The 21,174-nt window shown below is 45.9% G+C and overlaps 1 protein-coding gene across 2 annotated transcripts in view; it reads left to right on the top strand.

Moving 5' to 3' along the window:
• The first annotated feature begins 3,040 nt into the window (after window positions 1–3,040).
• LOC147700523 (uncharacterized) overlaps window positions 3,041–21,174 on the top strand; it is a 137,490-nt gene continuing 119,356 nt past the window's right edge. The window contains exon 1 of one of the 2 annotated variants that reach the window (XM_086929674.1): window positions 3,041–3,158. The gene's annotated coding sequence lies outside the window, so the exon portion shown is untranslated. The remainder of the gene's footprint in view (window positions 3,159–21,174) is intronic. The other variant, XR_015297386.1, reaches the window with a different exon arrangement.

Below are 21,174 nucleotides of genomic sequence, written 5' to 3'. Positions count from 1 at the left end.
ATACTATGGCCTAATGATACTATTCCCCATTTGCAAATATGGACACCAGGAACGAAATGCGCACGTCATAGGCTTACACATTGTGCTGAAATATGCAATGCCACGTGTTAAAATTGAATACGACACTCGCTTTATGGCAAAATGAGCATTTGCTCAATGCTAATCTTCATCCCATGCACAGTTATTTACATTCAAAGCCTGTTGGCAAGAGGCGCATGTGATGAGTCCACGCACCGTGCTCGATATGGGGACACAGCATAAATAACATAACACTTGTGGCAATGTGGAAATGGGCCAATGCATCCAACGTACAATTATAATTGTGAGGACCCCTTACGCGGCACTGACTGAAAGCTCCCGGTGGTCACTGCTCAAGGTTCGTAGAAAGGCCTCTACAGGTTCTCTGCACGCCACTCACCCAGTTGTCCCCCACAAACATTTAACTTCCAACTCCGGACAAGTGACAAATTACAAGCGGTCGCTTGTTGCACCAACCACTTTAAAAATGGGGCATTGTTAACGTGTTCTCACTCTAAAATCATACTCCTAAGCATTGGACATGTGGAAATGCAAGCCTCAGAGGTCTGTTTTCCGAGCTGTGTGTTAAGCGGGCAAAATTCAAAAGCAAATAAGCAATGCCCAAGGCCCACGTTGCTTTGCTTAAACCCCACTTAACAACTCATGGCGGTGCTCACGTGACCCGACCTGAGCAACATATCCTCAAAGCATCACATCCTGGGCGGATGTACGTAGAGAAGCCTGATATGCCAAGTCTCCCTCATCTACCGTCCTCATCCGACAAGAGAACTTCACCTACAAGCACCAGCCTCAAAACACCCCCCTCAGGAGACTCCATTGGAACAAGTGATCCGCTGCGAACCATACGATGCATTACACAATAATGCCTCGTAAACGTTCATCTGTAATTACTATCTGGCCAGGCACTAGGTTGCAAGGACACACCGCGTCATACATAATGCACCCCGTTTTCTATATTCTCTAATTTCCACCCGACTACATGTCCCAGGCTTACTTAAGCAAAGGTTGCAGCTCAAAAACTAGCCCTACTTGTCCCTAGCACCATGGGAACAATCGATCAGCTCCAAATCACGGGATGGATCGCTGGCGCCGAAACACACCTCTATTTTTTAAAGTAGCGAACACCGGAAGTGCGTGCTATGCCACCACTGTCGGATAGGCCAATTCAACCAATTAATATGCCCGCCTGGCTGCAACCAACCAGCTCTCTACGACGACACTAAGAATGAACTTCTACGGCCATTTAAAATTGCAAGAGCGCGGCTATTCCCGACGCAAGTACATCTCTGGAGAACTTGAGGCATTCATTGTCCCGCATGATGCCGACCGTCCCTGACACAACTGGGAGGGCCCGTGCACCGACAGGGCAGTGGGGAACCTTCCACACCGCTCTGTTCCCTCTGCAAAAACACTCTATTGCTCCACAGCACGGGAGATCAGGCAGGGCTCACCCGACTGCCCCCATCGCCAAGGCAGAGAAACTCGGCCCACGTGCAACCACCAAGGCCTTGCAAAACCGGGCCGCTCCCCCCATGTAACCCAAGCTATGGGGGACGACGGGAGGAGGCTGGGGACGCTCCGTCACTCACCACATAAATGAGACAGACCAGGGACACGACGTCTTAAAACCGCTGCAGCTCCTCGGTACGACCACCTAGGCCTGTAAAAGACGAGGACGAAAGAGTGTCCCTTAAGTCGAAGAGCGACGTCCGGAGCGGCAAAGAGGCTACTAAAATGGCGAGGGGAAGTTATATGCCCCTCGCCTTGCCTGCCGCCCCGGACGTGCGTCACTGGCCCGCCCACCCTCCGACCGGGCACCCTCTGCCCGGGAAGGAGTGATGACCAAAGTAGGGGGCGGGGGATGTCCTATGAGACTACGGGCCCGTCCTCCTGATGGCCACCGGGTGGCCTTGGGCAACCACATTCATCTGAAAGAGTTTGGAGGCCTCTGGAATTCTACCTCAAGCACCCCAAATTGAAGACATTGTAATTAAAGCAAGGAATCTTTGAATCACAATGTTCTGTCTGTCCTGGGTGGAGTGATATTCACAGCAAGTACTTACTCCCTTCTTTCAGGAAGTTATCTGTGCGCACCATAAAGGAGGCAATTCAAACGTGTTTAAACATAACGTGTATTTGTAAAGCGCACGTTCACCCAGAGGTCTCCTGGAGCTGAATAACAGTTGTTCATTTTTACCCAACTCAATGGTACTCATTTTTATCAACCTCAGGTGGATGAAAGCCTGAGTGGACCCGCAAGGATTTGAACTGCAATGGACGCATTAGTCCACTGATCCACTAGAAACAATCAAATGATTTTATAGGGATACTAACCCAATTTATGGACATAACAAATGAAAGGCTCAAATTTAAAGATAATAACTAATGGGTCTGTAAAGAAATAAGAAAGCATTTTCTGAACTTTTATGAATGCTCTTTAGTACCTGAAGAAAGATATTTCTATCTTATGAATCGTCATCGTTAGCTCTAGAACGTTTTTTGTTTGAGCAGGTTAGAGGTGTGGTCTTTAGTAATGCACATTATGTATTTCATTGGTCCAGTTTATGTGCTGCTGCTTTGTACAGAATTACATATTCCATACATGACAACGGACCCGATTCCGGCGGGAGAGATCCGATTTTCCATGCAAAAACATTGCTTTCTTTCAGCGTCTCCCGCCTGAAATTGCATTTTCTGTAATAGACGTTAATGGAGAAATGATATTGTCCCACTTCCCTGCCCTCGAATGCTGGCTTGTCTGATCTTGTACACACACTGACAGCCTGCTCTCGTGAGGGGTGTCTCGTCTTCCGCGCATGCGCAGTAGCAGGATGACGGCCGCGCTGTACAAGGCGTGTGTTTCTCTGGACGAGCGGCGAAGTGTGACAGCGGCTGCGCACTGCCGCATAGTTTCTGCGCGCATGACCTTGTAAGCAGTGTCTGCTTCGTGGGCACGAGCAGCTGTGCTCTGCGCGCATGCTCTTATAAGCTGTGCCGTTTTGTGGGCATGCGCAGTGAGAGCCAGGCGGGCGATGGTGATGTCACTTTTTGTCTTGTTTTCAGCACCGGCGGCTGTGAAAAATAAATATAAATGAATCACTGAAGCCAAACATGTCCAGGTGAGGCGGTGGGCCGTGAGCTGAGGTGCAGGGATAACAACGGAGGGGACTGGTCAGAGTTGCGAGGGAGGGAGGGAGGCTCCAGGATGGAGGAGGCCGGAGGCCTCGAGGGAGAGGAGCTGTAAACAAACCTGTAATGTCCACAGGAGCGCGGACCGGGGCATGAGCCATTCATGAGCGTCACGGATGCAAATTAATGCACAGGGCTAAAAGGGGGGTTGGAAAAACAGGGGGGGGGGGGGGTCTCGAGGGGGCGTGGCTTAAAACAACAAGTTTAAAAAATCTGCACTTAGCATAGTGGACTGCCCGACTGGTATTTTGCGGTTTCGGTCTTTGCTTCCAGATGTCTAATACCAGTAACATTATACCGACAACAAGCCATGCGAAGAAAGATCATATATTCAGGACAGTAAACAGCGTTTACCACGCATGTGCGTAACACCGCATGCCATAACAACGCCGGCTTTACAACGACTGAGTTGTCATTTCACATACTGTTACAACGCAAGTCCAGACAACGACTTGCGTTGGGGTGGCAGGAGGTGTTGGATTTAAAATCCAACACCTTCCCTAGTGTCCGCACAAACTGGAGTTGGAATAGTAAATTATACTATTACTAACATCCAGCGCCCCCTAACGCAAGTCGTTGTTATGACTTGCGTTGTAACAGTATGCAAATTTACAACGCAGTCGTCGTAACAACCGCGTTGTTATGGCATGCGTGGTAGACACATGCAAAAAAGATGACATATTCAGCCAGGACTATTGACTTTGTCAATGGTTGTTAGTTGTTAGCTGCATAATATAAATAAGCAACAACTGTGGCTTTGTTGTAAAAAACATCGAAGATTCTTCAGTTCTGAAATAAGACTAAAAGAACTAAAACGAGACTCTGAAGTTACATCAAAGGCTTTGAGCAGTGGTATTACTCAGTGCTTGAAATAGAAAAATAGAAGTGCAGGTAGTCTCCAATTAAAAGGATTAAGTCTCTCTTGATAAGTGTCGGTACTCTCTTTCTCAAAACCGCAACCGCAACCGCAGGCAGTCAGCCAAACCTCTGTTAGCCTCCCTCCACTGGCTCCCCATCACTCATCGGATCATCTTCAAGACAGGCTGCATAATTTTCAAGGCTCTTCACGGAAAAAGCCCTAGATTCATCAACCAACTTATTATCAAACATATCCCGACCCGTGAGCTTCGGTCCGCCCACCTATCCCTTCTCAAGGCGCCGACCTTTAAAAAGAAAAGACTCCGCGGATCCAGCTTCGCACACCTCGCCCCAAAGACTTGGAACTCTCTGCCCTTGTCCATCAGGAGCTGCTCCAAGCTGATTGAGTTCAGACGTGCATTAAAGACCTGGCTATTTCAACAAGCGTACTGCTAGAACTCTACATCCTCCGAACCCTCTTCTCTGTTTCTCTAGCGCCATGAAACCCCTGGGTGTCCGCGCGCTTAACAAATTCCGCATAGAAATAGAAATAGAAATAGAAAATGAAAAAGTGCAGGTACTCCGTACCGGGCAGTAACCGGCCATTTAAAGCATTGGTACTGCTGAAGAGTTAAGATTTTTCTTCACCCTGAGGGCAAAAATGGAGAGCCCGGTAGAGACCAGTTTCAGCACCTGCTTTTAAGACCCGGCCCACTTAAAGCCCTGGTGATACATGTTTATAAGCAAAATGAAGGTTGCCAGGGAAGCCGATTTTAGGACGCACGAACCAGGACAGGTCCCACACAAAAGCAGGAGTAAAGCCTTTCGTGCTACTTTTACGTCTGGCTTGTCCTGGTTTTTGCGTAGCCTTGTAAATGTATGTATATGTGTGTGTGTGTATATATATATATATATATATATACATATTCCAAGAGAACTCCCAACAGCTACCTCCAATCCCACGAGATCGGCGAAGCAGGAGACGGACCACAATTGAGGGTAACAATTATTTTCTGCAGAGAAGGGTCAGATGATAAAACCAGCAATGACGCGTTTCGGGCCCAACGGCCCTTGTTCACATGCAGAGAGTAGCAGAATGTAATTATTTTTATAATGCCATACACCCCGACTACAACCCGCCTCCAGCTTAGTCATGTGACATACTAGACATGGTAAAAAGACTGTTGTCGAGGCTGAATACAAATACATGTCCATTTTGTTTTATAAATACTATAAAAACACTGGAAACATGTTAAAATCTAAATTGCATAAATGCAATGACAAACCGATCAATACTTTGAATTCTCAAGGCATAAAAAAAGGTATATAAATATACCCCAATTTTTCAAATTTACAATAACTCACTGGATAAATCCATTATGCCGAGCAAGCCTCAACTTGTACAACAGAAATGATTATAACCTACCACGTCAATTGTTTCCCTTAGAAACAATCCAAATTATTCGCTGGGACTTATGTAGACTATAAAGTGCAAAAAAAGTGCTAATAAATATATACAAAAAAGTAGCTAAACACCTCTGCATAATGTGCAAAGAAGCTTTCAATACAGTGCAAACATCTATAAAAGTGCTGAAATATATAATAAATAATTCCCTGAATATAAAAAATGCATCAGAATATTACCTCTCTAAAAAATTGGACTTAGCCTTATTCTTCTTTTAAAAGGTAAATCTAAAACATTTTAAAAACAGTAATTCATTATTATTATATACAATGTGCAAAAAGTCACGTGAATACTTTTTTTACAGGAGGGAAAAAAGTTATAATCAAACTGGAGATCTAGAGAAGTTGATAGTTAAACCACTTAAATAATAAGAGGAATTTCATAATAACATAGATAACAGAGAACCCCACTATCTATTAGGATCAAAAACAATCAATGAATGAATCCTAAACCCCATGGGAACAGACAATCCAAATGAGCAACAGGGAACCTGACTCCTCATCTGGTGGGGTGTATGTGCCACCGGCAAATATATTTCATGTTATTTGGAGACTCTGTCCAAGCTCAACTCAGATGTTCGTCACAAAACTCATAGTCATCATAGGCTAGCTATCATATACAAGACAGACTAAAAAAGATATTAATCAAAGATTTTCACAAAAAGTTATGGATGTCCTCAGTAGTGTTGAGGCCATTGGGCCACTTACTGTCGAACTCCAAAATGAAACGCGTCTCCAACTGCCTCAGTAGCAACTCCCTATTCCCTCCTCTCCGAGGTTTGGGGACTGATCCCACTACATAGTAGGACAGGCAACTTAGTACAGTATACATATATATATATATTCCACAGGTAATCTTCTTCTGTTGAAGTAGATTGAGGCGACACAGCGGGGCTTGGGAATCCACCATTTATTTCAATTGGGCATGACGTGTTTCGGAATATATCCTTCCTCAAATGCCCTTTAGTATTCAAAGTGCTTCGCGTGCTTGCAGTTCCCACGTAAGTCTTTTATCATCTCTTCATTAAAGTATGAACTGCCATTTGGCAGCGTGTTCTCTGCTGCCTCCGTAGTGCAAGGCGGTCGGGGAGTCTACACCAGAAACCATCGACTCCCAGGACGCTTATGGGAGGGCCATCCTCGTGTGTTGGCGAAAACACGCGAAATATTCCACAGGTAATCTTCTTCTGTTGAAGTAGATTGAGGCGACACAGCGGGGCTTGTGAATCCACCATTTATTTCAATTGGGCATGACGCGTTTCGGAATGTATCCTTTCTCAAATGCCCTTAAGTATTCAAAGTGCCTCTCGTGCTTGCAGTTCCCACGTAAGTCTTTTATCATCGCCAATTAACTAAAGTAGTTTTGGGCGCCTGGAAAACGTTGTACGGAATCGATTCTGTCTCCTCATTAGGACTGCATTTCCCAGCATACAGTGTCCCCATCTTTGCTGGTTGGCGACTCAGTTTCACCGGCACATTCCTCACTTCCCCCATTTAAATTCGACTTGCAGCGCAACCAGGTAGGAGCTGTAGCACTTGTTCTGGGCTGTATGGTGTTCATATCCCTCACTCCCTGCCCCACAGTTCCATTAACAGCAGAGTCGGGGATACCGATGAAGTAGCGGCATCTCTTCATTAAAGTATTAACTGCCATTTGGCAGCGTGTTCTCTGCTGCCTCCGTAGTGCGAGGCGGTCAGGGAGTCTACACCAGAAACCATCGACTCCCAGGACGCTTATGGGAGGGCCATCCTCGCGTGTCGGTGAAAACACGCTAAATATTCCACAGGTAATCTTCTTCTGTTGGAGTAGATTGAGGCGACACAGCGGGGCTTGTGAATCCACCATTTATTTCATTTGGGCATGACGCGTTTCGAATGTATCCTTTCTCAAATGCCCTTTAGTATTCAAAGTGCCTCTCGTGCTTGCAGTTCCCACGTAAGTCTTTTATCATCTCCAATTAATAAATATATATATATATATATATATATATATATATATATATATGAGAGCACAGGATTCCCTCTCTCCAGCTTTGCGTACGCGGCCACAGCCTCCACGCCAACCACAGGAAGGAAAAGGCGAACCACGAATCTAGCAGGCAAATACTGTTTATTTTATTGCAATTCACAAGCCATATGTCAGCGACGCGTTTCGAGCACGGATGCCCTTGCTCACGCTGCGATGCAAAAATAAAACAATCACAAGCCATTTTTAAATGCATATCACCTGTGTGGGTTACCACCCCCTGGTGGTAACCTCCCATATCACGTGATAAATATAAGTGAAGAAAGACTATCGCTGCATTAAAATTCTTCTTAAACACACTTAAAACAAGGGGGCAAATATCAGGTTAAATCCTGAATTATTTAACAGCGTTTAGGAATTGCACTAGACGACTGGTTGAATCCACAGTTGTACAAAATTGCTCATAATTGTTTTTGCATACATAACACATATTATGTACCAAAAATGTTACTGATGTATGAATTGGGATCTCATAAGTGCAAGAACGTCAGAACCATAGTATAAGTGTGCAAAATATAGCAATATTATCATAGCAGCAAATAGACCATAATAAAGTGCATATGTGACAAAAAAGTGCTTAAATAGTGATTGCGACGAAAAGATGATTGACATCTATGGAAATACATGTCAAGCCACGAAAACCCACCAAACAACGGAAGCCTAAATAGCAAATACAACTGAATTCAGAGCCCTGAATTAAAATAGGTTATAAATACAAAAAGGCAATCGATGTTATAAAAGGTAAAAGTAGTATCAAAAGTGTAGAAAAAAGTGTTAAAATTGTATCAAAAAGCGGGTATCAAAATTCGTAAACATAACAATATTTGCAATCAATATAGACAGATCAGGTAGTTATGAATACGGAATTAGATTGTGCAAATGTGCAAAAAGATGTTATATAAAGTGCTATACACATTGCAAGAATCAACACACCTATAATTGAATACAGAATTAGAATACTCGAATGTTGCATATGGCAGGGAAACAAATTCAAATTACTAAGTACATAAATAGGGAACCTAACTTATGTAGAATTTGTGGTCTGACAGACAGAAGTATTCATGGCTGGGTAAGGGATGGGCACACCTATTTAGACATCACAAATAGGGAACCTAACTTGAGATGTCTGAGAACTTACGAGGAAGTGCTAGTAAGCTGGAAGAGAAATGAATAAGGTGGAATATCATTCTAGAAAATGGTGCATTTCTTCAATGTTGTTGAGCCCGTTGGGCCAACGGCTATCCAATTCTAGTATAAATTTCGATTCCAACTTCCTAAGCAATAGTTCTCTATTGCCACCTTTCCTGGACATGGGTACAGAGCCGATTACAAAATAAGAAAGGCAAGACAGGTCTCTTTTGTGAGTGTGGTTGAAATGCCTTGCGACCGGGTAGGCCGGGTCATTGTGGAGTATGGCTCGTAGGTGTTGTAGTATGCGCATGTGTACCTGGAGTTTGGTACTCCCCACGTACCGAAGTCCGCAGGTGCATACCAAAACGTACACGGCATAGTCTGTTTTACAGGAGTAGTTACCCAGTATAGGTTTGTCTTCAGAACTGAATGGGGTAGTGTAGTGGGTAGTGGACATGCCAAATTTGCATGCCCGACAGCTGGAGCATTTATAAAATCCTCTAGACGGTCGTAGCCATGCTGCTTTGGTTTTTAATTCAGGAGCAGCAGTATCTAAGTAGCTACCCATAGTCTTAGCTCTCCTAAAAGTAACTAAAGGAGTGGGAGGTAACACAGGATTAAGAATATGGTCACTTAAAACAATTGGCCAATTCTTGTTCAGGATGGCCCTGATTTTCTTTTCTTCTCTGCTAAAAGTAGTGACCATACGAGGGCCTGTATCTGAGGGCCTGCTGATGGTGGTGTTCTCAATATCAGTGTTATTCTCAGGGAACAGGCTTTCTCTAGTACGGGATAGAGATTTTTTGTAGGCTTTCTCTAGCAGTGCCTCCGAATAACCCCTAGCTTTAAGACGGGATTTGAGGTCCTTTAAGCATGATTCAAAATCAGAGTTGGAGCTGCATATTCTTTTGAGCCTTAACATTTCTCCGTAAGGAATGCCTGTGATGGTGTGTCTAGGGTGCATACTGGTACAATGTAATGTGGCATTACCCGCTGTCTTTTTTCTGTGTAAGGTGGTGTTTACCTTATTATTTTCTATATACACTTCCACATCTAAAAATTGAATTCTTTCTTTTTCCACATGGGCGGTAAAATTGAGATTGAGATTGTTATCGTTAATGTTATCTATAAATTCAATAGCTTCCGCCTTAGTGCCTTGCCATGCAATGAAAATGTCGTCAATATAACGTAAAAACCTGATGATATGGGTGTCCATCCAGGCTTTGTGGCGTATCATGAGGACCTGCTCCTCCCACCAGCCTACGTGTAAACACGCATAGCTGGGAGAGAAGCAGGCCCCCATCGCCACACCCCGAAGTTGCCTGTATATATCTTTGCCAAAGGAAAAGAAATTGTGGTGAAGACACCAGTCCATTAAATTAATGATGACCTTATTATGTTCATATAACTCAATGGGGCGCTTGGATAAAAAGTGTTGTACAGCTGAAAGTCCTTGCTTGTGATTTATGCTGGTATACAGCGCTTCCACATCGAGAGAAATAAGCCACATGTCTGTGTTCCATGTGATATTCTCAATTTTCTTAATAAAGTCACTGGTGTCTTTCACAAAACTGGGTAGTTCCTTGACAAAGTCTTGGAGAAAACAGTCAATGTATTCTCCCACCTTTTCTCCTACACTTCCAATGGCGGACACAATGGGTCTCCCGGGCACAGGTGTAACAGCCTTATGGATTTTGGGTATAAGGTACAAGGAGGGCAATATAGGGTGATCAATGCACATAAATTTGTACTCTTCAGAAGAGATGAGGCCCTCTCGCTTCCACTGGCCTAGCATTTTGTGCAATTTCGTTTTGGCATTCTCGTAGTCCTTTTGTGAACTTTTCTCGTAGCAGCTGGAATCGTCAAGCTGTCGTTTAGCTTCCGAGATATAGTCTGCTTTGGGCCAGATCACCAGGTTGCCTCCCTTGTCTGATTTTTTGACGACAATTTCATGATTCTTGCTTAACTTTTTCATTAGTGCGTCAAATGCTTTTCTTCTGTGTATTTCTTTTTTGCGAAACTTGTTATTAGATCTTATATACAGCTTTTTTATGTCATTAACAACGCAGTCATGGAATGTGTCCACAGCGTCTCTTGGCATCATAGGTATAAATTTGGACTTGCTATGAAATGGACTCAGGCCCGCCCCTATTTGTTCCATGGAAATTCTGCGTCGGCGGTTTTGCGTAGCTGTATCGGAATCGGTTTCCACTGAATCCAGGTTGGTAGTTAATTCATATGCGTCCAAAAAAGTATGAGTGTCTGCTGCGCTTAGTGGAGTAGTGCCATCTGGGTTGTTTGCAGGATTGGCGATGTCAGTAGTTTTAGTGTGTTTAAGGGCAAAATGTTTTTTTAATTTCAATTTGCGTATAAAACAAAATAAATCCACTCTGGTCATCGCATAATTGAAACTTTGTATAGGCGAGAAATTGAGGCCCAGGGAGAGTAGTTGTTCTTCTGCTTTGTTCAAAATGATGTTGGATAGGTTTACGATAGTGTTATCCACTACCGCCGTTTCCCCCAGGTTTTCTTTTTCTTTTTCTGTGGCTGCCCTCCGGCGTTGCTTCCACTTGCGTTTTCTTGCCTTCCGGCGTTGGTTTCGTCTTTGTCTGCTTGCTGCTTGGGCTGCCATGAACGCAGAGTCTGGAGTCTCTCTTCCACCACAAAGTCCAATTCTTGCTGTAAGTTCAATCTCGCAAGTCCTTGTAAGTTTAAATCAGTCGTGGAGGAGCCCCTGGATGATGTATCACTACTATAGTCGCTTTGTAGTGATGTGGAATCATTGCTCTCATCATTAGATACTGAGGTTGCTACTTTTCCAGAACTGGTTTGCTCAGTGGAGACAGATAAGCCTTTATTGCCGGAACTTTCCCCAGATTTCTTTTTGGAATAGGCTTGTCGCTTGGCATTATTATACTTCCTGGAGAATGTAAAAATGCGACCTTGGCTGTAATCATCTGCGTCCCGTGCAAATTTGGAGGCCTTTCGCTCCTTTATTTTTTCTTCGTGTTTCCGAAGGCGCTCAGTCATTTTATCAGTCAATTTCTGGACTTCTTGTTGATCTGGGTGGGCGTTTATTTCCAATTCAAGTGCTTTTATTTGTTCTAAGAGTTTCAGGCGGTCGCTTGCGGCGTACTTAATTAAAATACAAACCAAGTTCATCGATGCCGCCAGATTGCTCTCCCCCCACTCCAGTAGCATAGCTGGGTCTGGTTTGTCGAAACTGGGCGCTAATAAAATACGCAGCCCACGAGGGACTCGGCCAACCTCTTCATATTTACTCAGGGATTTGTGCTCCCACCACTTGGTACATTCTGACTTGCGGAGTTTTTCAAGTTCTTTAAATAGCTGTTGCAAGTTCCTTTGTTGTGTGGTATTTATATCATTACGTGACGGTGATCTATCTAAACGGTTAACAGTCCCGCTGAACATGGTGGATGCGGCTTCTTCCCGCAGTTTGTCAATTTCGTCATTATTCATGATGGCTGTGTGAGTTAAACCTTTTCGGCAGATCACTAATGGCGTGTGGTGTCTGCCCTGATGCAAAGTCGCTGCTGATTAACTGCGCCGCCGTGATACGTTGTGCATTTTTACTCACCGCTCGTGTGTGGTAGAAGCTGCTTCCCGTCTCGCGTCCTCCGACCCGAATCCGTGAAGTTTTTTTCGCCGTCCACACTCACGATTGTAGTAGCTGCAAACACGGGGACATCCACTGTATTTCCCAAAGGAGATCCGAGCCAGGTGATTTGTAAAGCGGATGTCAGCTTCAGGCGCAGGGGTTCGTCACGGAAGCAAATCCTCTTCCGGAAACAAATGAGAGCACAGGATTCCCTCTCTCCAGCTTTGCGTACGCGGCCACAGCCACCACGCCAACCACAGGAAGGAAAAGGCGAACCACCATTCTAGCAGGCAAATACTGTTTATTTTATTGCAATTCACAAGCCATATGTCAGCGACGCGTTTCGAGCACGGATGCCCTTGCTCACGCTGCGATGCAAAAATAAAACAATCACAAGCCATTTTTAAATGCATATCACCTGTGTGGGTTACCACCCCCTGGTGGTAACCTCCCATATCACGTGATAAATATAAGTGAAGAAAGACTATCGCTGCATTAAAATTCTTCTTAAACACACTTAAAACAAGGGGGCAAATATCAGGTTAAATCCTGAATTATTTAACAGCGTTTAGGAATTGCACTAGATGACTGGTTGAATCCACAGTTGTACAAAATTGCTCATAATTGTTTTTGCATACATAACACATATTATGTACCAAAAATGTTACTGATGTATAAATTGGGATCTCATAAGTGCAAGAACGTCAGAACCATAGTATAAGTGTGCAAAATATAGCAATATTATCATAGCAGCAAATAGACCATAATAAAGTGCATATGTGACAAAAAAGTGCTTAAATAGTGATTGCGACGAAAAGATGATTGACATCTATGGAAATACATGTCAAGCCACGAAAAACCACCAAACAACGGAAGCCTAAATAGCAAATACAACTGAATTCAGAGCCCTGAATTAAAATAGGTTATCAATACAAAAAGGCAATCGATGTTATAAAAGGTAAAAGTAGTATCAAAAGTGTAGAAAAAAGTGTTAAAATTGTATCAAAAAGCGGGTATCAAAATTCGTAAACATAACAATATTTGCAATCAATATAGACAGATCAGGTAGTTATGAATACGGAATTAGATTGTGCAAAAAGATGTTATATAAAGTGCTATACACATTGCAAGAATCAACACACCTATAATTGAATACAGAATTAGAATATTCGAATGTTGCATATGGCAGGGAAACAAATTCAAATTACTAAGTACATAAATAGGGAACCTAACTTATGTAGAATTTGTGGTCTGACAGACAGAAGTATTCATGGCAGGGTAAGGGATGGGCACACCTATTTAGACATCACAAATAGGGAACCTAACTTGAGATGTCTGAGAACTTACGAGGAAGTGCTAGTAAGCTGGAAGAGAAATGAATAAGGTGGAATATCATTCTAGAAAATGGTGCATTTCTTCAATGTTGTTGAGCCCGTTGGGCCAACGGCTATCCAATTCTAGTATAAATTTCGATTCCAACTTCCTAAGCAATAGTTCTCTATTGCCACCTTTCCTGGACAAGGGTACAGAGCCGATTACAAAATAAGAAAGGCAAGACAGGTCTCTTTTATGAGTGTGGTTGAAATGCCTTGCGACCGGGTAGGCCGGGTCATTGTGGAGTATGGCTCGTAGGTGTTGTAGTATGCGCATGTGTACCTGGAGTTTGGTACTCCCCACGTACCGAAGTCCGCAGGTGCATACCAAAACGTACACGGCATAGTCCGTTTTACAGGAGTAGTTACCCAGTATAGGTTTGTCTTCAGAACTGAATGGGGTAGTGTAGTGGGTAGTGGACATGCCAAATTTGCATGCCCGACAGCTGGAGCATTTATAAAATCCTCTAGACGGTCGTAGCCATGCTGCTTTGGTTTTTAATTCAGGAGCAGCAGTATCTAAGTAGCTACCCATAGTCTTAGCTCTCCTAAAAGTAACTAAAGGAGTGGGAGGTAACACAGGATTAAGAATATGGTCACTTAAAACTATTGGCCAATTCTTGTTCAGGATGGCCCTGATTTTCTTTTCTTCTCTGCTAAAAGTAGTGACCATACGAGGGCCTGTATCTGAGGGCCTGCTGATGGTGGTGTTCTCAATATCAGTGTTATTCTCAGGGAACAGGCTTTCTCTAGTACGGGATAGAGATTTTTTGTAGGCTTTCTCTAGCAGTGCCTCCGAATAACCCCTAGCTTTAAGACGGGATTTGAGGTCCTTTAAGCATGATTCAAAATCAGAGTTGGAGCTGCATATTCTTTTGAGCCTTAACATTTCTCCGTAAGGAATGCCTGTGATGGTGTGTCTAGGGTGCGTACTGGTACAATGTAATGTGGCATTACCCGCTGTCTTTTTTCTGTGTAAGGTGGTGTTTACCTTATTATTTTCTATATACACTTCCACATCTAAAAATTGAATTCTTTCTTTTTCCACATGGGCGGTAAAATTGAGATTGAGATTGTTATCGTTAATGTTATCTATAAATTCAATAGCTTCCGCCTTAGTGCCTTGCCATGCAATGAAAATGTCGTCAATATAACGTAAAAACCTGATGATATGGGTGTCCATCCAGGCTTTGTGGCGTATCATGAGGACCTGCTCCTCCCACCAGCCTACGTGTAAACACGCATAGCTGGGAGAGAAGCAGGCCCCCATCGCCACACCCCGAAGTTGCCTGTATATATCTTTGCCAAAGGAAAAGAAATTGTGGTGAAGACACCAGTCCATTAAATTAATGATGACCTTATTATGTTCATATAACTCAATGGGGCGCTTGGATAAAAAGTGTTGTACAGCTGAAAGTCCTTGCTTGTGATTTATGCTGGTATACAGCGCTTCCACATCGAGAGAAATAAGCCACATGTCTGTGTTCCATGTGATATTCTCAATTTTCTTAATAAAGTCACTGGTGTCTTTCACAAAACTGGGTAGTTCCTTGACAAAGTCTTGGAGAAAACAGTCAATGTATTCTCCCACCTTTTCTCCTACACTTCCAATGGCGGACACAATGGGTCTCCCGGGCACAGGTGTAACAGCCTTATGGATTTTGGGTATAAGGTACAAGGAGGGCAATATAGGGTGATCAATGCACATAAATTTGTACTCTTCAGAAGAGATGAGGCCCTCTCGCTTCCACTGGCCTAGCATTTTGTGCAGTTTCGTTTTGGCATTCTCGTAGTCCTTTTGTGAACTTTTCTCGTAGCAGCTGGAATCGTCAAGCTGTCGTTTAGCTTCCGAGATATAGTCTGCTTTGGGCCAGATCACCAGGTTGCCTCCCTTGTCTGATTTTTTGACGACAATTTCATGATTCTTGCTTAACTTTTTCATTAGTGCGTCAAATGCTTTTCTTCTGTGTATTTCTTTTTTGCGAAACTTGTTATTAGATCTTATATACAGCTTTTTTATGTCATTAACAACGCAGTCATGGAATGTGTCCACAGCGTCTCTCGGCATCATAGGTATAAATTTGGACTTGCTATGAAATGGACTCAGGCCCGCCCCTATTTGTTCCATGGAAATTCTGCGTAGGCGGTTTTGCGTAGCTGTATCGGAATCGGTTTCCACTGAATCCAGGTTGGTAGTTAATTCATATGCGTCCAAAAAAGTATGAGTGTCTGCTGCGCTTAGTGGAGTAGTGCCATCTGGGTTGTTTGCAGGATTGGCGATGTCAGTAGTTTTAGTGTGTTTAAGGGCAAAATGTTTTTTTAATTTCAATTTGCGTATAAAACAAAATAAATCCACTCTGGTCATCGCATAATTGAAACTTTGTATAGGCGAGAAATTGAGGCCCAGGGAGAGTAGTTGTTCTTCTGCTTTGTTCAAAACAATGTTGGATAGGTTTACGATAGTGTTATCCACTACCGCCGTTTCCCCCAGGTTTTCTTTTTCTTTTTCTGTGGCTGCCCTCCGGCGTTGCTTCCACTTGCGTTTTCTTGCCTTCCGGCGTTGGTTTCGTCTTTGTCTGCTTGCTGCTTGGGCTGCCATGAACGCAGAGTCTGGAGTCTCTCTTCCACCACAAAGTCCAATTCTTGCTGTAAGTTCAATCTCGCAAGTCCTTGTAAGTTTAAATCAGTCGTGGAGGAGCCCCTGGATGGTGTATCACTACTATAGTCGCTTTGTAGTGATGTGGAATCATTGCTCTCATCATTAGATACTGAGGTTGCTACTTTTCCAGAACTGGTTTGCTCAGTGGAGACAGATAAGCCTTTATTGCCGGAACTTTCCCCAGATTTCTTTTTGGAATAGGCTTGTCGCTTGGCATTATTATACTTCCTGGAGAATGTAAAAATGCGACCTTGGCTGTAATCATCTGCGTCCCGTGCAAATTTGGAGGCCTTTCGCTCCTTTATTTTTTCTTCGTGTTTCCGAAGGCGCTCAGTCATTTTATCAGTCGATTTCTGGACTTCTTGTTGATCTGGGTGGGCGTTTATTTCCAATTCAAGTGCTTTTATTTGTTCTAAGAGTTTCAGGCGGTCGCTTGCGGCGTACTTGATTAAAATACAAACCAAGTTCATCGATGCCGCCAGATTGCTCTCCCCCCACTCCAGTAGCATAGCCGGGTCTGGTTTGTCGAAACTGGGCGCTAATAAAATGAATCTAATCCAGCGAAAATCTTGCCACAACGCAGCACAGGCGCTGCCAGCACTCTGACCTGCTCCACCGTTTTCTGCACTTCCGTAGCCCGCCCGCCCCCAGCCGCCCGACCCCTTCAGCCACCTTGGAGGTCCGGCCGCTGCGTGGAGTGTGGGTGTGGCACAAGGACTACAGATCCCAGCAGCGCTAGCGGCGCACACCGAGACCTTTGCGCGCCAGGAGGCGCTTAAAACCAGCGTCACCCCGACCGAGGGGGTGAATCTAATCCAGCGAAAATCTTGCCACAACGCAGCACAGGCGCTGCCAGCACTCTGACCTGCTCCACCGTTTTCTGCACTTCCGTAGCCCGCCCGCCCCCAGCCGCCCGACCCCTTCAGCCACCTTGGAGGTCCGGCCGCTGCGTGGAGTGTGGGCGTGGCACAAGGACTACAGGTCCCAGCAGCGCTAGCGGCGCACACCGAGACCTTTGCGCGCCAGGAGGCGCTTAAAACCAGCGTCACCCCGACCGAGGGGGTGAATCTAATCCAGCGAAAATCTTGCCACAACGCAGCACAGGCGCTGCCAGCACTCTGACCTGCTCCACCGTTTTCTGCACTTCCGTAGCCCGCCCGCCCCCAGCCGCCCGACCCCTTCAGCCACCTTGGAGGTCCGGCCGCTGCGTGGAGTGTGGGCGTGGCACAAGGACTACAGATCCCAGCAGCGCTAGCGGCGCACACCGAGACCTTTGCGCGCCAGGAGGCGCTTAAAACCAGCGTCACCCCGACCGAGGGGGTGAATCTAATCCAGCGAAAATCTTGCCACAACGCAGCACAGGCGCTGCCAGCACTCTGACCTGCTCCACCGTTTTCTGCACTTCCGTAGCCCGCCCGCCCCCAGCCGCCCGACCCCTTCAGCCACCTTGGAGGTCCGGCCGCTGCGTGGAGTGTGGGTGTGGCACAAGGACTACAGATCCCAGCAGCGCTAGCGGCGCACACCGAGACCTTTGCGCGCCAGGAGGCGCTTAAAACCAGCGTCACCCCGACCGAGGGGGTGAATCTAATCCAGCGAAAATCTTGCCACAACGCAGCACAGGCGCTGCCAGCACTCTGACCTGCTCCACCGTTTTCTGCACTTCCGTAGCCCGCCCGCCCCCAGCCGCCCGACCCCTTCAGCCACCTTGGAGGTCCGGCCGCTGCGTGGAGTGTGGGCGTGGCACAAGGACTACAGATCCCAGCAGCGCTAGCGGCGCACACCGAGACCTTTGCGCGCCAGGAGGCGCTTAAAACCAGCGTCACCCCGACCGAGGGGGTGAATCTAATCCAGCGAAAATCTTGCCACAACGCAGCACAGGCGCTGCCAGCACTCTGACCTGCTCCACCGTTTTCTGCACTTCCGTAGCCCGCCCGCCCCCAGCCGCCCGACCCCTTCAGCCACCTTGGAGGTCCGGCCGCTGCGTGGAGTGTGGGCGTGGCACAAGGACTACAGATCCCAGCAGCGCTAGCGGCGCACACCGAGACCTTTGCGCGCCAGGAGGCGCTTAAAACCAGCGTCACCCCGACCGAGGGGGTGAATCTAATCCAGCGAAAATCTTGCCACAACGCAGCACAGGCGCTGCCAGCACTCTGACCTGCTCCACCGTTTTCTGCACTTCCGTAGCCCGCCCGCCCCCAGCCGCCCGACCCCTTCAGCCACCTTGGAGGTCCGGCCGCTGCGTGGAGTGTGGGCGTGGCACAAGGACTACAGATCCCAGCAGCGCTAGCGGCGCACACCGAGACCTTTGCGCGCCAGGAGGCGCTTAAAACCAGCGTCACCCCCGCCTCGCGGGACGCGAGCGGGACGCCGGGCGAAGCCCGGGCCAAGGGCGGGCCCGTTTCAGCCCGTTACAGACTGTGCAGGACTGGACTGGGCCACGGTATTTTCATTTCCATTTACAGTTATATATCATTTACTCTAGTGTTACATCGCTGAATATTCTCACTGTATTAGCCTGAAGCTTTGTAGCACTCGAACCCTTTTAACAATGAACAAACGGACTAGAAGTAAAAAGACCTCTAGCCTAACTGACATCACCGGTCCACTAGACCTATTCATAACTAAGACGCATGAGGTCATTGATAACAGTATACAGATATTACAACGTAGGGTATCCCATGAATTGGAGGTTGCAAGAAGGTCGTCCATGGGGCCTCTGGCATCTGCACAAACTCCTCTAAAGGGTCCAACTGCTCCCCTGCTCAAGCAGGTAGATAATACGAATGTAGTAATTCATACTGTCCCAAATAGCGTTGATTTATCCGCTACCCAACTCTCCCTGGGGTCCAATTCCTGTGAGGATTTGGAAACTACACCAGACCTACAATTTTCCCAAAACGGACAGGATAGCGTAGATATTGTAGATATCGACCCCACGGGCAATCGGGAGGGTGCCATAGCAAAGAGGTCAAACACGGACAAGGCCCCACATGAGATAGCATCAGCTGTGCAAAACACAAAGACCTCTCTTAAACCCACCACTGATATCATTTTGCCAGGGCAACTAACTTCCATTAACAACGGCGCTGATTGCACAGCGATACCCCATGACCCCTGCCCAAGAGAGCTGTTAGGGACACAAACATCGGGTGTCGACATCCAGAAACCATGCTCTGCATGCATAACACTACACGACTTTATCACAAATAGCATGGGGCGATTGCTAAAACATCACTTGCAACCCCTAGAGAAGAGCATCATGACTATAGAGAAACAACTCGCCAAATTAAATGCCCCAGCATTTAAGCAAAACACACTGGGTACACTTGCTAAGGGCCCTGGGATTGTAAATAACACAAACACCCAGATCCAACGTCCAACTCCACCAGCCATTCAGCCCAAGCCTCATCCGCCCAAAAAAGCTGTTAACCCAGAAACCCAAATTGACAGGCAAAACACACAAACTACCTCAAACCCCGTGACAACAGAAGGGTCGGGAAAACGGAAAGGCCCCATCGAGAACTCGCAAAAAACTCCAGCTCCTGCGGAGTCCATCAGTCAAATAGCAAAACAAAAGGATACCCTACCATCATCCCAAAAAACCCAACCATCTCAATCACAAGCTAATGAGAGGAAGGCCCCAAGGTATAGACGTCCGATACATCTCCCGCCTGAGGCGACCCCGTACACCGTCATACTTACAGGGGTTACAGAGCTGGCTGATGGTACGGATGAACCCCCCTGGTCCCTGCGAAACAAGGTACTACAGTGGTTAAGCCAAAACAGACCTCTTCACCCATACAATCATGGCAGAATTGTATCCATGAGGAGAGTGTTCTGGATTGGTGAAACCAAAAAAACTCTAAAGGGCGATTGTATCGTACTAAACTGTGAGGACCCCGATACAGCCGATTATATCTCCTCATGGCCAGCTCTAGAAAAAAGGGGGGGCGTTGATGTACAACGTCTTTCTTTTTTTTACCCCCCTTTAAACATCCCTGATTATGGTGATCCAAACAGTTGGGAGGAAGCACAGGATTGGACTTGGACACAGGTGGGGCATTATAATGGAAATAGAAACAGGAACAGGAATAGTAAAAACCACTGGAATGGAGGGTGGGACAATCATCCCTGGCCAATGAGAAGAGAGAACGCATACCCTGATTACTGGAGGGGGGTCCCCACGAGGAATAGGTATGATTGCTTGGACATGGTCGATTGACCAATAATGATAACACACCCCAAAATTATAAGTCTAGGCACTCCTGTAGAAACCTCTAACAGTGAAGACCAGCTTGTCACTGTTAATAGACCATCAGTAGGGCACACGCCTGATCCTCCTCTATGGAATACACCTCACACCCCCACAACCCCACAGATCTGTATCCAAACACACAGGGAGCAAGGATTAAACTTAGAGGGAATAGAGAGCCCAACTCCTCAGGCAGTGGCTACAGAACCCAGCCGACATAAATTAAATTTGAAAATTACCTCCTGGAACATTGCAGGGCTGAGTAATAAAGTAAGAGCCTACCCGTTCCTATCATTCATGGCAAATCAGGATATAGTATGCCTACAGGAATGCTGGGATCAGGAGGAAACCCATATTGAGGGCTTCAGCACTCACTACATCCCGGCGATACAGGGTAACCGAGGCAGAGGGTCGGGGGGCCTATGCATCTTTACTTCCAATCTGAGTAATACAAAACTATCCACATATGTGCCGAGTGGATCCAATGTAGAGGTGGCCAGATCCTTGCAAGGACTCACAGTCAAAGCAAAGGGGTGGTCCTTCTTCTTGGTGAATGTATACATA

This window comes from Lissotriton vulgaris, chromosome 7 (genome assembly GCF_964263255.1).
Source record: "Lissotriton vulgaris chromosome 7, aLisVul1.2, whole genome shotgun sequence".
Classification (NCBI taxonomy): domain Eukaryota; kingdom Metazoa; phylum Chordata; class Amphibia; order Caudata; family Salamandridae; genus Lissotriton; species Lissotriton vulgaris.
Note: the sequence above shows the minus strand (reverse complement) of the source record. Positions and strands in the feature narration are given on the sequence as shown.